Below are 12,025 nucleotides of genomic sequence, written 5' to 3'. Positions count from 1 at the left end.
TAAGAGCAATGTGGCTGGTGGAGGACATGGCGATTGTGCAGTATAAGTGCAGTGTGGCCGGTGGGGGACATGGCCATTGTGCAGTATAAGAGCAGTGTAGCTGGTGGCGGAAATAACCATTGTACAGTATAAGAGCAGTGTAGCTGGTGGGGGACATAACCATTGTACAGTATAAGAGCAGTGTGGGCGGTAGGGGACATGGCCATTGTGCAGTGTAAGAGCAGTGTGGTTGGTGGGGGACATGGCCATTGTGCAGTATAAGTGCAGTGAGGCCGGTGGGGGACATGGACATTGTGCAGTGTAAGTGCAGTGTGGCCGGTGGGGGACATGGCCATTGTGCAGTGCAAGAGCAGTGTGGCTGGTGGAGGACATGGCGATTGTGCAGTATAAGTGCAGTGTGGCCGGTGGGGGACATGGTCATTGTGCAGTATAAGAGCAGCGTGGCTGGTGGGGGACATAACCATTGTACAGTATAAGAGCAGTGTGGCCGGTGGAGGAAATGGCCATTCTGCAGTGTAAGAGCAGTGAGGCCGGTGGGGGACATGGTGATTGTGCAGTATAAGTGCAGTGTGGCCGGTGGGGGACATGACCATTGTGCAGTATAAGTGCAGTGTGTTCGGTGGGGGACAAGGCCATTGTGCAGTATAAGTGCAGTGTGGCCGGTGGGGGACATGGCCATTGTGCAGTATAAGTGCAGTGTGGCTGGTGGTGGACATGGCCATTGAGCAGTGTGGCAGTTGGGGGACATGGCCATTGTGCAGTATAAGTGCAGTGTGGCCAGTGGGGGACATAGCCATTGTGCAGAGTAAGAGCAGTGTGGCTGGTGGGGGACTTGGCCATTGTGCAGTGTAAGAGCAGTGTGGCCGGTGGGGGACATGGCCATTGTGCAGTATAAGTGCAGTGTGGCCGGTGGGGGACATGGCCATTGTGCAGAGTAAGAGCAGTGTGGCCGGTGGGGGACATGGCCATTGTACAGTATAAGAGCAGTGTGGCCAGTGGAGTACATGGCCATTGTGCAGTGTAAGAGTAGTGTGGCTGGTGGGGGACATGGCCTTTGTGCAGTATATGTGGTGTAGCCAGTGGAGGAAATGGCCATTGTGCAGTGTAAGAGCAGTGTGGCCGGTGAGGGACATGGCCACTGTGCAGTATAAGTGCAGTGTGGCTGGTGGGGGACATGGCCATTGTGCAGTATGGCCGGTGGGGGACATTGCCATTGTGCAGTATAAGAGCAGTGTGGCCGGTGGGGGACATTGCCATTGTGCAGTATAAGTGCAGTGTGGCCAATGGGGGACATGGCCAATGTGCAGTGTAAGAGCAGTGTGGCCGGTGGGGAACATGGCCATTGTACAGTATAAGAGCAGAGTGGCTGGTGGAGTACATGGACATTGTGCAGTGAAAGAGTAGTGTGGCTGGTGGGGGTCATGGCCATTGTGCAGTAAAAGTGGTGTGTCCAGTGGGGGACATGGCCATTGTGCAGTATAAGAGAAGTGTGGCCGGTGGGGGACATGGCCATTGTGCAGTATAAGAGCAGTGTGACCGGTGGGGGACATGGCCATTATGCAGTATAAGTGCAGTGTGGCTGGTGGGGGACATGGCCATTGTGCAGTATAAGTGCAGTGTGGCCAATGGGGGACATGGCCATTGTGCAGTATAATTGCAGTGTGGCCGGTGGGGGACATGGCCATTGTGCAGTATAAGTGCAGTGTGGCCAGTAGGGGACATGGCCATTGTGCAGTATAAGTGCAGTGTGGCCGGTGGAGGACATGGCAATTCTGCAGTGTAAGAGCAGTGTGGCCGGTGGGGGACATGGTGATTGTGCAGTATAAGTGCAGTGTGGCCGGTGGGGGACATGACCATTGTGCAGTATAAGTGCAGTGTGTTCGGTGGGGGACATGGCAATTGTGCAGTATAAGTGCAGTGTGGCCTGTGGGGGACATGGCCATTGTGCAGTATAAGTGCAGTGTGGCTGGTGGGGGACATGGCCATTGTGCAGTATATGTGGTGTGGCCAGTGGAGGAAATGACCATTGTGCAGTGTAAGAGCAGTGTGGCCAGTGAGGGACATGGCCACTGTGCAGTATAAGTGCAGTGTGGCCAGTGGGGGACATGGCCATTGTGCAGTATAAGTGCAGTATGGCCGGTGGGGGACAAGGCCATTGTGCAGTATAAGAGCAGTGTGGCCAGTGGGGGACATGGCCATTGTGCAGTATAAGTGCAGTGTGGCCGGTGGGGGACATGACCATTGTGCAGTATAAGTGCAGTGTGGCCAGTGGGGGACATGGCCAATGTGCAGTGTAAGAGCAGTGTGGCCGGTGGGGGACAAGGCCATTGTACAGTATAAGAGCAGAGTGGCCGGTGGAGTACATGGCCATTGTGCAGTGTAAGAGTAGTGTGGCTGGTGGGGGACATGGCCATTGTGCAGTAAAAGTGGTGTGTCCGGTGGGGGACATGGCCATTGTGCAGTATAAGAGCAGTGTGACCAGTGGGGGACAAGGCCATTGTACAGTATAAGAGCAGTGTGGCTGGTGAGGGACATGGCCATTATGCAGTATAAGTGCAGTGTGGCTGGTGGGGGACATGGCCATTCTGCAGTATAAGTGCAGTGTGGCCGGTGGGGGACATGGCCATTGTGCAGTATAAGTGCAGTGTGGCCCGTGGGGGACATGGCCATTGTGCAGTATAAGTGCAGTGTGGCCGGTAGGGGACATGGCCATTGTGCAGTATAAGTGCAGTGTGGCCGGTGGAGGACATGGCCATTCTGCAGTGTAAGATCAGTGTGGCCGGTGGGGGACATGGTGATTGTGCAGTATAAGTGCAGTGTGGCCGGTGGGGGACATGACCATTGTGCAGTATAAGTGCAGTGTGTTCGGTTGGGGACATGGCAATTGTGCAGTATAAGTGCAGTGTGGCCGGTGGGGGACATGGCCATTGTGAAGTATAAGTGCAGTGTGGCCGGTGGGGGACATGGCCATTATGCAGTATAAGTGCAGTGTGGCTGGTGGGGGACATGGCCATTGTGCAGTATAAGTGCAGTGTGGCCAATGGGGGACATGGCCATTGTGCAGTATAATTGCAGTGTGGCCGGTGGGGGACATGGCCATTGTGCAGTATAAGTGCAGTGTGGCCAGTAGGGGACATGGCCATTGTGCAGTATAAGTGCAGTGTGGCCGGTGGAGGACATGGCAATTCTGCAGTGTAAGAGCAGTGTGGCCGGTGGGGGACATGGTGATTGTGCAGTATAAGTGCAGTGTGGCCGGTGGGGGACATGACCATTGTGCAGTATAAGTGCAGTGTGTTTGGTGGGGGACATGGCAATTGTGCAGTATAAGTGCAGTGTGGCCTGTGGGGGACATGGCCATTGTGCAGTATAAGTGCAGTGTGGCTGGTGGGGGACATGGCCATTGTGCAGTATATGTGGTGTGGCCAGTGGAGGAAATGACCATTGTGCAGTGTAAGAGCAGTGTGGCCAGTGAGGGACATGGCCACTGTGCAGTATAAGTGCAGTGTGGCCAGTGGGGGACATGGCCATTGTGCAGTATAAGTGCAGTATGGCCGGTGGGGGACATGGCCATTGTGCAGTATAAGAGCAGTGTGGCCAGTGGGGGACATGGCCATTGTGCAGTATAAGTGCAGTGTGGCCGGTGGGGGACATGACCATTGTGCAGTATAAGTGCAGTGTGGCCAGTGGGGGACATGGCCAATGTGCAGTGTAAGAGCAGTGTGGCCGGTGGGGGACAAGGCCATTGTACAGTATAAGAGCAGAGTGGCCGGTGGAGTACATGGCCATTGTGCAGTGTAAGAGTAGTGTGGCTGGTGGGGGACATGGCCATTGTGCAGTAAAAGTGGTGTGTCCGGTGGGGGACATGGCCATTGTGCAGTATAAGAGCAGTGTGACCAGTGGGGGACAAGGCCATTGTACAGTATAAGAGCAGTGTGGCCGGTGAGGGACATGGCCATTATGCAGTATAAGTGCAGTGTGGCTGGTGGGGGACATGGCCATTCTGCAGTATAAGTGCAGTGTGGCCGGTGGGGGACATGGCCATTGTGCAGTATAAGTGCAGTGTGGCCCGTGGGGGACATGGCCATTGTGCAGTATAAGTGCAGTGTGGCCGGTAGGGGACATGGCCATTGTGCAGTATAAGTGCAGTGTGGCCGGTGGAGGACATGGCCATTCTGCAGTGTAAGATCAGTGTGGCCGGTGGGGGACATGGTGATTGTGCAGTATAAGTGCAGTGTGGCCGGTGGGGGACATGACCATTGTGCAGTATAAGTGCAGTGTGTTCGGTTGGGGACATGGCAATTGTGCAGTATAAGTGCAGTGTGGCCGGTGGGGGACATGGCCATTGTGAAGTATAAGTGCAGTGTGGCTGGTGGGGGTCATGGCCATTGTGCAGTATAAGTGCAGTGTGGCTGGTGGGGGACATGGCCATTGAGAAGTGTGGCTTTGGGGGACAGGGCCATTGTGCAGTATAAGTGCAGTGTGGCCAGTGAGGGGCATGGCCATTGTGCAGTGTAAGAGCAGTGTGGCTGGTGGGGGACATGGCCATTGTGCAGTGTAAGAGCAGTGTGGCCGGTGGGGGACATGTCCATTGTGCAGTATAAGTGCAGTGTGGCCGGTGGGGGACATGGCCATTGTGCAGTGTAAGAGCATTGTGGCTGGAGGGGGACCAGGCTGTTGTGCAGTGTAAGTGCAGCGTGGCCGGTGGGGGACATGGCCATTGTGCAGTGTAAGAGCAGTGTGGCCGGTGGGGGACATGACCATTGTACAGTATAAGAGCAGTGTGGCCGGTGGAGTACATGGCCATTGTGCAGTGTAAGAGTAGTGTGGCTGGTGGGGGACATGGCCATTGTGCAGTAAAAGTGGTGTGGCCAGTGGAGGAAATGGCCATTGTGCAGTGTAAGAGCAGTGTGGCCGGTGGTGGACATGGCCACTGTGCAGTATAAGTGCAGTGTGGCCGGTTGGGGACATGGCCATTGTGCTGTATAAGTGCAGTGTGGCTGGTGGGGGACATGGCCATTGTGCAGTATAAGAGCAGTGTGGCCGGTGGGGGACATGACCATTCTGCAGTATAAGTGCAGTGTGGCCGGTGGGGGACATGGCCATTGTACAGTATAAGAGCAGTGTGGCCGGTGGGGGACATGGCCATTATGCAGTATAAGTGCAGTGTGGCTGGTGGGGGACATGGCCATTGTGCAGTATAAGTGCAGTGTGGCCAGTGGGGGATATGGCCATTGTGCAGTATAAGTGCAGTGTGGCCGGTGGGGGACATGGCCATTGTGCAGTATAAGTGCAGTGTGGCCGGTAGGGAACATGGCCATTGTGCAGTATAAGTGCAGTGTGGCCGGTGGGGGACATGGCCATTGTGCAGTATAAGTGCAGTGTGGCCAGTGGGGGATATGGCCATTGTGCAGTATAATTGCAGTGTGGCCGGTGGGTGACATGGGCATTGTGCAGTATAAGTGCAGTGTGGCCAGTGGAGGAAATGGCCATTGTGCAGTGTAAGAGCAGTGTGGCCTGTGGGGGACATGACCATTGTACAGTATTAGAGCAGTGTGGCTGGTGGTGGACATGGCCATTGTGCAGTATAAGTGCAGTGTGGCTGGTGGGGGACATGGCCATTGTGCAGTGTAAGTGCAGTGTGGCCGGTGGGGGACATGGTGATTGTGCAGTATAAGTGCAGTGTGGCCACTGGGGGACATGGCCATTGTGCAATTTCAGCATACTGTAGATTTAACCTAAACAAACCCATCCAAAAAGGGAAAAAATTAATTTATCAGCTGCTAAATACAAAGACAACTCTGTGCCAGCCTAAGAAACTTCCTGCATTCAGGCTGCCGGCTGGCACCTTCTACACAGTCTCCTGAGTCTCCTTCTTCTCTGGCCCTTGATGATGGTGAAAGCTGTGTGTGAAGAGAAAAAAAGTTTAAATAAGTCAGCAGTGTTGGCGCTATGTCAGTGGCTCCCAAAATCAGTCCTCAAGTCACCCTAAAAGTCCAGGTTTTAAAAATATCCCTGCTTGAGCACAGATGGTTAACTCAAACTGAATGAGGTACTAACACTTCACCTGTGCTCAAGCATTGATATATGTCATACCTGGATTCTAATGTTGGAGCAGGGGGCAATCTGCCCTATGTACAAGTTTGGTGAACCACTACAACAGTTAGGCAGAGCTATAGGCAGATTAGAATGCAGGAGCAAAAGGCAGTGTTATGAATCGGGGTCTTGCTCATTAATTTCTGTGTCTAAAACACCTCAGATATTTTACCTGCAATTGCCTGATGCACCTGTGTGCTCACCTGGTCAGCCAGGCCACTGACATTTCACCACTCACTTCTAGTTCTGTATCCATACATATCCTACATAGTCACTAGTGTGCCTCTTCTCCTGTGTAGAGTCATGGGTCAGCCTCCATGTTATCCGTGCACTTCAGTCCTTCTCTTGGGTCCCAGGCCACATCTACAAGATAATAAAACCGTGACAGATACAATGACTCACTGTCTCCTAGAAGCATCTCTATTCCCCCTCAGATCTTATCTAAATCTTATGTGGTAGGCAACTGTTTCATTTGTGTTACTGTGGTCATTAATACACTGTCAGCAGTAGAAGTGTGTACATATGTATCACCGTTACTTTCTCAAGCAATTGGCAAAATGCTTATAGGTGTTTTAATGACCACAGTGTCCCTTCTGACCTCTAGGTCCCTTTTCCCTCCAATCTTACTATTTCATGGCCATCACTTTACTTTCTCCTTTGCTTTAAGACTACAGCTCAGGTGTCATCTGTGACTACAGTGCTCCTTCTCTTCTCACTACCCATATATATTATCACTAAATCCTTCTGCTTCCACCTTCATGTAGCCATATTGAAATATGCCTAAAGTTTGTTATACAGAGAGTATAGGGATATTGTGACAGATCTCTGAGGTATGATATATCACAATTTATTAGGGGAAGTTGTTTAATCATATAAGATTAAATATAGCGATGAATCTTTGTAAAATGTTATGTTTTGATTGTAAGAGGGCTGGGCTGGCAGGGGTTAATGTTGGAATGTAAGCATGCAGAGCAGGGGTGGAGTAATATAGGTGGGAGTGATTTGGTTTCAGTCAGGAAAAAAGGATCTGTTTTGAGAGTGGTAGATAAGAACTGTTAGCAGCTGCTGACAGTCTGGAGTTCCCCCTCACCAGAGGCTGCCACTCATCACTCCACTGGCACTGTTTGAAGGGAGAGCCTAGCAGCTTCCGGGAGTGTGAGTTTGCGCAGGGCCAGAGTGAGGCTGGATGGGTAGCGACTTAGTCGGAGGTGACCACAGTTCCCAGTGGCTGTTCCAGTAGAAGGCAGCTGGAGGTGAAGAGTACAGTCACATCAGAGCCGGGGCCGGTCAGTAAGAGAGACCGCCCATATTGAGACAGCTGACAGCCGTGCCTGAGTACCAGCCACCGATACCAAGGCAAGGAGAGCCTGCATTATACCGGCAGCTGACAGCTAGTCTGATAGCAGAAGTGAGTGAAGCTAACTAGTGGAAGTGTCAACAGCAGTGGCACTGTACCTACAGTGAGTACTATTACACCAGTAAAATACTCAGCTGGATCTCTCATACAGTATTAATAATTGACCCTAAACATAAACAGCACAGATAGGAGTTATTCTACCACAGAAGTCACCTTGAGACTTATACTAACATTATTATTTGGAATCCTAGTCAAACATATAGCAAAATAGGAGGAAAAGTACTAGGGAGATAATCCTGAGGAGAGAGGAGCACCTGGAGTACTGATTTATCCTGAGGTTTTGGGCAAGCAGCAAAATTTGAATTATCTACAGTATAAGTAGTGATTGATCTCATCAATAATTTGGGACATAGCACTAGCCTAGGTACTTAGTGAAAGGATTATTTTATATCAATAACATCCCCACTTCTGGAGGACTTATATATGACTTTGTGGCCTAATTGGGGTACTGCTACAAATTATTTTAAGAACTTATTTTACAGAGGAGTGATAAATATCTAGAGATACATAAACCTCCTTCATTGACTCCTGTTTCGCCCACCCTTGTTGTGCTATTTATGCTAGTTTAAGAAACTGTTGGTTATATTAGAATTCGTATTTGAATGTTTCAAAGACATTGAAAGCTGACCAACACAGTGAATAGTAACAAGGATGTCTATATACACGATTAATAGAGGACTTCATACATTGTTAAGTTCATCAAGAAGACATTAGTGTTAGATTAAAGTGTAACTTTGTTATTCTTGAACACAGTAATGTATATTGGCATTTATGCATGTTCCCTAAATGTATGCTGAAAACTATGATGTGTTGTTAATGTGTTTGCTCTCATTCTTTCACATCTGTTAACATAAAATAACAAAAGTCTATAATAACGTGTGTTTACTTACCTGGAAGAGCATTAAGGAGGTCCCATTTCATCTGTACCTACGGGATTCAAAAGGGAGAAAGAAGTAGGTGATTTATTATGATAATTATTGTGTGCACCGCATTTCAAAATATACTTAAGTTTAATCAGGCTTACCCAAGCGAGCCTAGGTATTATACACGCATATAATTAAGCTTGAGTGGAGGCACATTTTATTAACCCAGTAAGAAAGCGGGTTACATTTGGAGACACTGCTGAGATCGAGAATACACTCAGACTCTTTTACCAGCAGGTGTTAGCTGCCATTCATTACAGTGAAGTCCAATTATACTCCCACCATTATGGGAAAGAAACAAAAAAATGAGGAAGAGGTAGGCATTAATGCCCAGGCTGTGGCAGTTAGGGGAGTTGGAACCCATAATGAGGATCCAACGGATGAGAGGTGGATAGATTTAGAAGAAGTGGGTGTGGATAAACTGAATGGGAATTTAATATTAGAAGTTCAAGGAAGTAAAGACGAGGAAAAGTTGGAAAATGATGTGGAAGTGACGGCAAAGAGAAGAAAAGGACAAGGTGTAAGAAAGCCATATTTGAACCTCATAAAGATGATAGTGAGGATAGTATAAGTGAAGAAATAGTAGAACCTATGTGCACTGGCGTAAAACTGGAAGATGGGAATTCCATTAACGAAAATATACTAGGATAACTAGAAGATACAACAGATGCTGTAGTAAAGAGAAAAGAATACAGTATAGACAACAAGAAGATAGAGGAAAAGGATAAACCAATGGATCTAGTTCAGTTACTGAAATAGCCATTCAAGGTACTTTGGAGGAGCTGAAGAGAAAGGGGGTGCTTTATAAATGTGAAGATAAATTTGTGGAAAGACATCATGCGACAAGAGAAAAGGAAAAGGTAGCAATTATGGAACAGATATATGCAGAGTACAAGGAGCACGAAGAGTTATTGTGGAAAAAAACCAAATGATGTACAGTACAGTTTAGGCATAATGGAATATATAGCAAATGTACGGTTAAAACATGTTAAATGGTTATCAAATCTTCTATGGGACGAAATGTATACAAAGAGAGGAATTAATGGAGATGAGTTAAAAAGGAAAAATGTGGAAAAACAAAAGTTCAACGCTCAACTACAGAAAAAGAAAAAGGAATTGCAAAAAGCTCTTGATGCAGTAACCAGAGAACTGGAAAACTTGCAGCAGGAGAATAAAGAAAAAAGGTTGGAGCAAGAACATAATGTACAGAGGTCTCTGCAACAAGAAGAAACAGTCCATCTTCCTGAAGTCCATGTGAAGGAGATGTCCCAACTCTTGGAAGCAACGAAAACAGCAAAACAGAAGTATCAAATTAGTGTCTTTGAAATGAAGGAACATTTGATGCGGCTAGAATGTGAGAACAATACCCTGCCATTGTCAACTCTGTGAAAACTATGTCTGAAACCCATCCCGGTGAGTTTTCCATGAGCAAGGAGACTAGAGACATTGCCTTACAGACTGAAGAAGGGGTTGTTAATTTGTGAAGAGAAACCACAGATAGCCCTAAAATATCTGGCACGGTATTAATGTTCCATGTAAAGAAAGGTTATGGCTTTATTAGACGACATGACTCTTGGAGGGATGTTTTTGTTCATTGGACTAGCATTACCAAGAATAACCCCGTTAAAACTGCTGCAGAGTGTGGGAGATGGAGAAAGTGTAGAGTTTGTGGTTGTGGACGGAGTAAAGGGAACGCAAGCCATCAAAGTTTCTGGCCCTGGAGGTGTACCAGTGAAAGGGAATCGTCTTGCTCTAAGCAGACGAATAATTTTCAGATGTTGTCATCAGTCAAGAAAAACCAAGGTTGGGGGAGAAAGTATATATGGACAACAGAGGCAAGGAGGAGAGATGGATAATGAAAGGTCCCTTTTACAGAATCCAGCACAGAGTAGACACCTTGCTTCATCGCCCTACCCACTTTCCAAGTGGAGAGGAAATGACACTAGGTCCCAAGGTCAACTGAATGCAAGTTTAGAGGCTAATAATTTGACACAGTTGGACAATTCACTGGAGGAAGAACACCGCCCTAATGATTATCAAAGCAAAATGCATACTGAATTTGCCTTGTCACAGTATCCCAAAGCTCCCATGCAAGGTCAAATTATGGAGGAACCCTAACACAAAGATGTAGACCAATGTGGGCCAGCCCAACAAGAGCAAAGCAGGAAAGAGGCAAAAGAAGAAGACTCTGAAATAAAATCCCAGGAGAACACCACTAAGGGAAGGCAAGAGATCTATCCAGTACTATGCCACCCTAATTGGCCATCAGCTTGAAAGATTGAATTAAAGTGGCGTGCTAATATGCTTAAATGGGTTATAAATGGACCTAATAATTGTATTATTATTTAGGATATATAAGCATAGAATGCACTATTAGTGGTGCACTGGCAATTTTTTTAGGAAAACACGATATGGAAAAACATTTTGCCAATGCACCAGGGGGAGTGTGTAGCCATATTGATATATGTCTAGTTTGTTATACAGGGAGTATAGGGATATTGTGACAGATCTCTGAGATATGATATATCACAATTTATTAGGGAAAGTTGTTTTAGCATATAAGATTAAATATAGAGATTAATCTTTGTAAAATTTTATGTTTTGATTGAAAAAGGGGGGACTGGCAGGGGATAATGTTGGAACATAAGCATGCAGAGCAGGGGTGGAGTAATATAGTTGGGAGTGATTTGGTTTCAGTTAGGAAAAAAGGATCTATTTAGAGAGTGGTAGATAAGAACTGTTAGCAGCAGGTGACAGTCTGGAGTTCCCCCTCACCAGAGGCTGCCACTCATCACTCTACTGGTGCTGTGTGAAGGCAGAGCATAGCAGCATTTGGGAGTGTGAGTTTGCGCAGGGCCAGAGTGAGGCTGGATGAGTAGTGACTTGGTCATAGGTGACCACAGTTCCCAGTGGCTATTCCAGTAGAAGGCAGCTGGACGTGAAGAATACAGTCACATCAGAGCCGGGGCCGGTCAGTAAGAGAGACCGCCCATATTGAGATAGCTGACAGCCGTGCCTGAGTCCCAGCCATCAATACCAAGGCAAGGAAAGCCTGCATTATACAGGCAGCTGACAGCTAGTCTGATAGCAGAAGTGAGTGAAGCTAACTAGTGGCAGTGTGAACAGCAGTAGCACTGTACCTACAGTGAGTACTATTACACCAGTAACACACTCAGCTGGATCTCTCATACAGTATTAATAATTGACCGTAAACATAAACAGCGCAGATAGGAGTTATTCTTCCTCAGAAGTCACCTTGAGACTTATACTAACATTATTATTTGGAATCCTAGTCAAACATATAGCAAAATAGGAGGAAAAGTACTAGGGAGATAATTCTGAGGAGAGAAGAGCACCTTGAGTACTGATTTATCCTGAGGTTTTGGGCAAGCAGCAACATTTAAATTATCTACAGTATAAGTAGTGATTGATGTCATCAATAATTTGGGACATAGCTCTAACCTAGGTACAAAGTGAAAGGATTTTCTTATATCAATTTCATCCCCATTTCTGGATGACTTATATATGACATTGTGGCTTAATTGGGGTACTGCTACAAATTATTTTAAGAACTTATTTTCTGTGGAGTGAT

General features: G+C 47.6%; 1 pseudogene; it reads left to right on the top strand.

Moving 5' to 3' along the window:
- The first annotated feature begins 9,453 nt into the window (after positions 1–9,453).
- Positions 9,454–10,551, top strand: LOC148508495 (uncharacterized; annotated as a pseudogene).
- The last annotated feature ends 1,474 nt before the right edge of the window (positions 10,552–12,025 follow it).

The sequence above is a fragment of the Taudactylus pleione genome, unplaced genomic scaffold (assembly GCF_031769625.1).
Source record: "Taudactylus pleione unplaced genomic scaffold, aTauple2 ptg000364l, whole genome shotgun sequence".
NCBI classification, from domain to species: Eukaryota; Metazoa; Chordata; class Amphibia; order Anura; family Myobatrachidae; genus Taudactylus; species Taudactylus pleione.
The sequence above is the reverse complement of the archived record's forward strand: the minus strand, read 5'-3'. Positions and strand labels throughout refer to the sequence as shown.